The sequence below is a fragment of the Pinus tabuliformis genome, chromosome 5_2 (genome assembly GCF_031772625.1).
Source record: "Pinus tabuliformis cultivar Carrire ecotype Pingquan chromosome 5_2, CPIR1, whole genome shotgun sequence".
NCBI classification, from domain to species: Eukaryota; Viridiplantae; Streptophyta; class Pinopsida; order Pinales; family Pinaceae; genus Pinus; species Pinus tabuliformis.
In genome coordinates, this window is record NC_142306.1 from 338,400,119 (window position 1) to 338,408,744 (window position 8,626).

The 8,626-nt window shown below is 34.7% G+C and overlaps 1 pseudogene; it reads left to right on the forward strand.

Moving 5' to 3' along the window:
• The first annotated feature begins 6,489 nt into the window (after positions 1-6,489).
• Positions 6,490-8,071, forward strand: LOC149158863 (UDP-glycosyltransferase 72B1 pseudogene; annotated as a pseudogene).
• Positions 8,072-8,626: the final 555 nt, after the last annotated feature.

Consider the following 8,626-nt stretch of genomic DNA (forward strand, 5'->3'; position numbering starts at 1 on the left):
GTATGAGGAGATGTGTAATTCCATACTCAATATCAAATTGACACTAAAATATTCACTGAACAAAATTACAATGTCAACTATAATAAGAAAAACAAAAATAAATATAGATATATGGCTAGCTTTAATTAAAAGCATTATATAACAATACTAATTTTACTTGTTTAGTTGTGGTCCATTGGTTTGTTTTGAAGGTTTAACACCATAAGTCCAACATAAGTGATGGTTGATCATTCATTATAATGAATAATTTTTTATTTATTACAAGAAAGGAAAATTTTAGGTTCTAAATTTCACATATGGACTAATTTTTCATGTTTTCCCTTATTAAAGATTCCCCAATCCCTTTTTTTTGGAAAATGATTCACCCAAATTTTATAGGATAAAATCAATTTACCTCAAATATATAGAATATATAAAATTATTAGAAATTTAAATATTTTTATAGAAATGTTACTTTTCATAGTTTGAATATTAAGAACTAATAAGATCCACCCAGGTTTGTGTAACTACCTTACGGTAATTATGATTATGGATAGTGCTACTTAAATTTTTAACTAAAATTTCTCAATATTTAACCATATATAAGTTAGAAAAATACCATTTATTTAAGACTTGAGAGGAAATCAATGTTAATGTAATTATTAAGTCTAGTTAGATGAGAGAGATCTCTAAACTATATAAGTATTTTTTTAACCTAAGACCAAATTACAAGTATCACTTAAAAATATATATTATAACCATGCCAACCTTTTACTCCATGTGGCTCTTAAGTGTTTTAGCAATGTACATAATTGAACATACTATATATATATATAACTAACTTTGTTGGTTTATACTTATGTATAACATCCATATATATATTTGTGACCAATCCAATTTATTTGTACTCATCCAAAAGAAGTCAAAAAGTCGAAGTGAAATCATATCTCTTTGCTCACCATTGATACATCTCATAAGATGGACACTTAAATTTATTTAACGATGCATATTTGTAATATCCCATATATTTATGTTCTAATTTTGTATACGTATCCACTTAATGGATTTTGATGTTTTAGATATTATGTCTGCCCAATGTTCGAAATCACTAACCCTTTTTCATGATAGAGAGGTTGCGAGAGGACCCACAGGGGATAATGTCTCGTTATATACGTAATATGATTTGCTACTCGATCACTTGCAAATAGAAATGAAAATTCAATCATTCAGTGTTATAGAGTGGCTACAATAGTGTGGTGATCTATATGAACAAAGTGGCTAGAGTCATGTGTTGATCTCTATACATAGATATTTGCTAAAAAGATATAGTAATTGATGATTGGTATTTAATTCGAATCTTGATATAATACATTAATATAAATTGTCATGTCCATTGCCTATCATGGTTAGGGTGGCTTTTCCATACCTATCAAATACATCCTTGATTTGTCATCATAATTAATCTCATTGTTAATTTAAATAATAATATTGTTGGTGTACATGCACATAGAAGAAAGCACCTTTAATTTTAGTTAGCTTTAGTGCTTGCATGTGGTGTACATGCACATTAACATAGCATAAAATCATACTTAGCTTTAGTGCCGACATATAATTAATCTTAACTTAGTTTCTTTATGTATTTATTCTTTTATCACTATTGAGTACACATAATTCATTCTCTCTTCCAATTTTCCTCAATTCTTGCAAGTTTATGCAATTATTCTCTAGCTAAGTCCTTACTTGTGCAGACTCTAATAATTTAACATGGTTAGTAGTGAGGGGCCTAAAGAATGTGCATGAATAATTTTTTGTAGGTTTGAAGATTAAAGCATTGGAAACTGTTGGGAGATTGAAAATGCCAGAATTTTCCACAAATTAAAAGTGATGAAAACTATCAAAGAATTTAACTGGTGAAAGAATGGAATTCCGAGCTTCTGTTATTCTTACTTTGTACAATTACTAGGAATGGAAGTCGATGATTTTTCTCCTTCTTAGGAGAAAAGACTTGTACCAAATATCCATACGAATTGAGATAAAACCAATGCTAGAAGATGAGAAGTTCATTTGGTTTAATAGATCTGACATGGCTTATGGAAGATTGTGTTTTATTGTGTCGTGATATTCTTTATTAGATCATAGTTATTGAATCACCATATGAAATATAAACTAAATTGAAATAATTATATGGTGATGAATATGATCTAGAAGAACACCACTTGTAGATAGAGAGCTCGATTTATCAAAGTAGTCATGAAACCAGTGAAGGCTTCTTTAATAAAGTGGAAAAATATTCTTGATACAATGTTGAACATGAAGACTCTTCTTCTTTTGTTCTTGATGAAGTTATTGTAGATGATAATTTTATCCTATCTAGTAACAAAGTTGTCACACATGAGGACATATCTTCCTCCACTGGTGATGAAGACTCTACTATTGATGGTGTTGATGATTCAAAACTGACGAGGTCTAAAGTTGATGATGTCCCACATGCACTCTTAGTTGCAGAGCCATGCATGCCCATGCATGCATCCAAGGAGGCATCAATAACACCATTCATGCATCCACAGAGGCATCCCTAAAGCCATGGATGCACATGCATGCATCCACAAAGGCATCCCTAAAGCCATGGATGCAAATTTATGTATCTCTAGAGACAAGCATGCCCATGCATGCATATATGGTACACACATCTAATGGCACCACTTAAAAGGCCCTAGCATGCTTATATCAAGAGTTTGTGACCTATAAGTATTGTGTAGGAAAAATCAACAAGTTAATTTCCATATTGTTTTCCTTCTCCACAATTTGTTAAGATATGTGTCTACCATGGCCATAAAAAATCAACAAGTATCTCTTTTTAGGTAAGACATCACTAGGTGTAGCTACAACAAAATGATAGATCCAATTCATGAATAGTTTATGATAAGTTTTTTAATGGAGGCTTTCGCTTGAACAAATAAAAGCTAGGGATTGATACACTAACTACATTTTACGTAATGAAAATAATTATCCACTCCCTACTCTTAGGATTTTTTTTTGGCACATTCATACTCCATACCTCAAAAATTACCCACATGCCATAATTGCTTCCATTGTAAACCAATTTTGCCACAATTCCATGTGTATTCAAGAGTATAGGAATGTTTCTCATACACATTAGATAGATTGTTATAGAACTTAGTTACAATTGCAAAGCATAAATTCAAAGATATGTTTCTATTTAGGTTCTTTGTTGCTTGTAACATGAGATCAATATGTCTTTTCTTGAACCTCCCTTGCCAAAATTTACCAAGAAATATATATCTAGATAGATTCAACTTATATTGATAAATTTTAGAAACATTGGCCTTTAGTTGTATTTGATTTCAACCCATGTCCTATTTCATCCATATCCTTATGCAAAGAAACCCTTCCTACCTCATATTGTTTAATGAGAATTATAAGTGAAAATTTCCTCTTTGTATGAGTGGGACCATTTATCCAATAAAGTAGTGATATTGGTGCAATTCCATACTTTTTCACAACTACTTTTATCAAATATCCATTCAATTCAACATCATTGATTTCCTCCATTATATCCTCTTTTGTCCAACCTTTAATAGTACTAGTCTTCTTGGTTGAACTTACACCTTGCATTGTAGTTGAGTGTGGAGTAGCTCCTTCAACCTCTGGCTCATTATGCTCTTCAATATTTGTATTTAGATTCTCATAAGTAGTAACCAACTCTAGCTTTTCCTTTGATGTAGTGTGTTGTAGCTAGGCACCCTTGCCCACTTTCCTTCTTTTTCTCTTTACAGGAGTAACTATATTCCCTCTTTCCATGATTATAGAAGAAAACCGAAAAAGAAAATAAACATACAAACACTACAAATAGTGGAAACCCAACCATAGAGAGACATAATATAAATAACCAAAGAATAAATATAGTGTAATGGAAAAAAATAGAACCAAACAAACATATAATAGATAAAGTGTTGATTCTTGGACTAAAACATATAAATGATAGTTACAATGTTAATACCTAAACTAAATATACTTTGTAAGGGATTCTTGATAATGGTTTACTAAATGGTTTGGAATTGTGAAATGAAAATATGGTGCATCCAAGATGTAGATGCTAATTTATATTATTATACTTTGATTTTGATTTGTTAACAATGATTGGAATGGAATACATACTCAAACTTTTGAATGTGTGCTTAGGGTTGATTTGATTTATGATCCAATTGTTGGAGAATTCCCCTCACTCATCCTTTTGATTTTGAAGTGTGTAATGATCTTGGGGAATTTATTTGATGAATTTAAAGGATTGGTTTTCAGTCATTACATTATAGATTGCGTTCTTAGGGCTAAGTTGTTTATCACTTTTTTAGGTGAGGCTAATCATAAATGGTTGAATTGAACTATAGAATGAATATTATGACTGGGCTATGCTTGGGCTTGATATTTGATAGTATTAAAGCTTCTAAATGGTTTGACTATGCAAAGAAACTTTATGAGCAAGATCCCAAGGTTGACCCTCCTCCCTTGGTCAACACTGATATTGAACTCTTCATAGTGCAAGAGGTAGAGATGGGTATCAAGAAGTTGGGTGTTGGAATAAGAAAAGACTTAGCTAAACTCCAAGTAGAGTATTTAAAGTGGGGCTTAAGGATTCTTGCACCTCACATTGCAAAAAAATTCAACAACATCATACAATAGGGTTTCTCCACAGATTGGACAACTAGTATGGAAATACCTCTTTTGAAGAGTGGTGACATCAATAATCCCTCCAATTATAGGACCACAATGATAATCCCCTTGTTTGAAAAGTTATTCGGAAGCATGCTCAAAAATAAAATTAGAAAGTGGGCAGAAGAAAGAGATAAATGTGCTAAAGGGCAAGCAAGTTTCAGACCTAAACATTCCACAATTTCTCATTGCATAACTTTAAGTCACAACATTGAAAAAGTTTGAGAGAAAAAGGAAGAATCCTTTTATTGCATTGTTGATTTAAGAAAAGCATTTGACACCATCCCTAAGGATAAGCTTTGGCACAGAATGGAGGAACTTAGGGTTCCTAGACATTTGAGAGAAGCTATGCATAAGTTGTATGAAGAAGTGATAGTCAAAATTAGAACTTCAGTGGGCATTTTTGAAAGTTTTAGAAGCGATATAAGGTTGCCCATTGCCTCCTACCCTTTTTGGTTTATATATCGACAAGCTTGAGGAGTGACTAAATTCGCAAGGGGTTGATGGTATCCATTTGGTAAGTTTGTTATAAGGCTTCTTTTGTATGCAGATGACTTTATTCTAATTGCTAAATCTACTCCTAATTTGCAAGAACACTTATTATCCCTTGAGCATTTTTGTAGAAGGTTGGCGATGCAAGTCGATATTAGCAAAATGAAAGTAGTGATTTTCTATATAAAAAAAAACATAACCAACATAAGTTCTACGTTGAAGGCAACATTCTGGAAGTAGTTGTGGATTGCAAATATGTTGGAATTGACTTCAACATAAATCTAAGCTAGGATGGTTGTAGAAAGAAAAGAACTAGAAAGAAAAGAACTTTGGGTGGGTGATGGAAAATTCAACATGCAATGGAAACAAATAAAAGAATCGTTTGATTACAAATAAATTCAAAATTAAAAGTTCAGTTCCTTATGTTATCTTGTTAAGTGAAACAAGGGTTGCTCCTATTGAAGCAATTGTTATGGTGGAAGTCATAAGATATTTTCAAAAAATTGAGCAAATGGAAGAGGGAAGATGGCCTAACGTTGTCTTTAATGACATATTGTGCAAAAGAAAGAAGACGTGGATGTAGCTAAATAACAAACGGTTTAGTAAATGGGGTATTTGCTTGAACATGTGTCTCATAAACAGTAAATAATAAATATTTTGTTATGGATAAGTTCTACAAGTGTACTTGGGATAAGGAGCTAGGGAGAAAGAAAAAATATTATTTTGAAGTGTTTAATCCCACTCATAATCATCAGCAAAAAGTGTACATAAATGCTAATATTTTTTGGAAATCCCAAAATTCTTATTGCTTAGTTAAGGACTAATTCTCATCAACTCATGAAACAAGGCGCTAGAAAATACCAAAAGAAGCATGGAAAGAAAGAGCATGTATGGGAAAGTTATGCAGACAATAGTTCTTGGGATAATCTATTTAGCTAGAAATTTATCTAAAAGTAAGAAATTTATTGTGAAGCTTCACAAGAAAATGACCAAATACGACAACCAGATAAAAAAAACAATTTATCTCATAAACTATCTTTAACCTAAAATAATTTTACTCTCCATATTAAAAAAAAAAAAAAAATCCCCGTACCAGCCACACATATATTATATATATTAATCACATACGAATCTTTCCAAGCAAAACTATACTTTTAATATATTCATAGCATCATCCATATGTATGCGCTGACGTTGCAAGCAAATATAAACTGTTTTATATAGTGATCGTTGTCCGTAGCTCTTTTGCCAAGTTCTCGAAAACGACAAAAGCGTGCTCGCTCAAAGGCGTATTTCGCAAGCGTCCTCGTAGATTTATTTAATTTAATTTCTGCTTCATCTTGACAGAACCCACCCTTCAAGTCTGCGCATTTGCTGGTTGAATTAGAGAGACATTGATGGAGTGGCAAGAGCAGAGGCAAAAGCCTCATGTCGCAATATTCCCAGCGTTTGGGTCGGGCCATCACATCCCACTGCTCGAACTTGCAAAGCAGCTGACTGTGTACCATGGCTTTTCTGTTATCTTCTTCACCGCGAAATGGATGGGAGCCTCTCCTCACCAAACCCCGCCGTCTTCGTCAGGGGCCATGATCCGCTTCATAGAGCTCCCTGATGTTCAGATCGAAGGGGATCATGCCGGGATGAACGCTTTGGTACGCATACCCTTACTATTGGAGAAAGCTCAAATATTAGTAGAAGATTCTCTCACATCTTTCCCGTTTCCTGTCTTCGCTTTCATAATCGATATTTTCGGCACACCCATGTTGGATGTTGCCTCCAAACTAGAAATACCTTCCTACATATTCTTCCCTTCTGCGGCTTCTCTCCTCTGCATCACACTCTACTTGCCAACACTTGCCCACAACATTGAAATCTCCTTCAAAGATGTGGATTTCCCGATCGAAGTGCCGGGCCTTCCACCGATTCCTGGAATAGATTTGCCGGGCCCTATGCAAGACAGATCTGATATTTCATTCAACTGGTTCATTCAACTTTCCCTTCGCCTTCACGAAGCCTGTGGAATATTGATAAATTCATGCCAGGAAATGGAACCAGAACAAGTAAAAGCTCTCGAGGAGGGAAAGGTTCTTAGCGTTCCCGAAAAGCGGCCTTCCATTTACGCCGTTGGGCCGCTCATATCTTCGTCTCTCTCGGAATCTGACGATAACTATGAGAAGGAGGGCTGCCTCAAATGGCTAGACCGCCAGCCCGCCTCGTCCGTTCTGTTCGTTGCTTTCGGGAGCCGCGGCACGCTGTCCGAGAATCAGATTCAGGAACTTGCTTTGGGGCTAGAAGCCAGCGGGCAGCGCTTCCTTTGGGTGTTGCGTAGGGAGCCTCCTCCACCAACTGAATCCACGATGACGGCCGGAGCAGAAATGAGGGAGGTTCTACCTGAGGGTTTCGAGAGTCGAACACAGGACCGGGGACTTGTTGTGGATTCATGGGCACCTCAGATTCCTGTCCTCTCTCATCCATCCACTTGCGGTTTCCTTTCTCATTGCGGTTGGAATTCAACGATCGAAAGCATCTTACATGGAGTTCCGATGATCGCTTGGCCTCTCTTTGCTGAGCAGAAAACGAACGCCTTCTTTCTAGTGAAGCAGATGAAGGTGGCCACTGAAGCGAAGAAAGGGGCAGATGGATTGGTGAAGAGAGAGGAAGTGGAAAGAGCGGCGAGGGAAGTAATGGAAGGAGATGGGGAATGGAAATGAAGAAGAGAATGGAAGAATTGATGGGGAAGGCCCGGGATGCAGTGGCGGAAGGAGGAAGTTCATCCAACGCGCTGGCCAACGTGGCTTCTGTTTGGAAGGAAATGCATGCCACTAACAAACGTTCCAATACTTCACAGATCTCGCTCATTCAGGACTGACGATGCGATATCAGTGTGATATATTTTATATTTGTGAATGTTATATTTGGGTTTGTGAATATCCAGTGTTAAGTATTTTGTGGAATAAAGATCCATGGTATATCTACGTGGAGGTTTTAACATTTTTGAGTTCCATTTGTTCTTTCGAGTTTGGATACCTGCATTTAGTATAATTTTATTCTTGTACTCCTGTCACCGACCAGAAAGAATGCTCAACGTAACACTATTTGACCGTCATTTTTTTACCATTTCACTTAGCTTTGACCGTCATGTTTTACCATTGCCAATGTGCATGCCAGCATAGAGATTTCCATATAGCGTTTTATATATATATATATGTATTTTCTAGTTGAATATATAAAGTAATTAATTTTATTTTTATAGTTGAATATATAAAGTAATTAATTTGATAAAGTTGGAATGAAATTTATAAATATAATTGAGATAAAAATTATTAATTTATTAAAAAATTGTTGTGGAGGGATAAATATAATTATTTTTCGATAAGTTTATTTAAAATTATGTGTAAATTTTTTCATCTACAGTCTAGTAGAA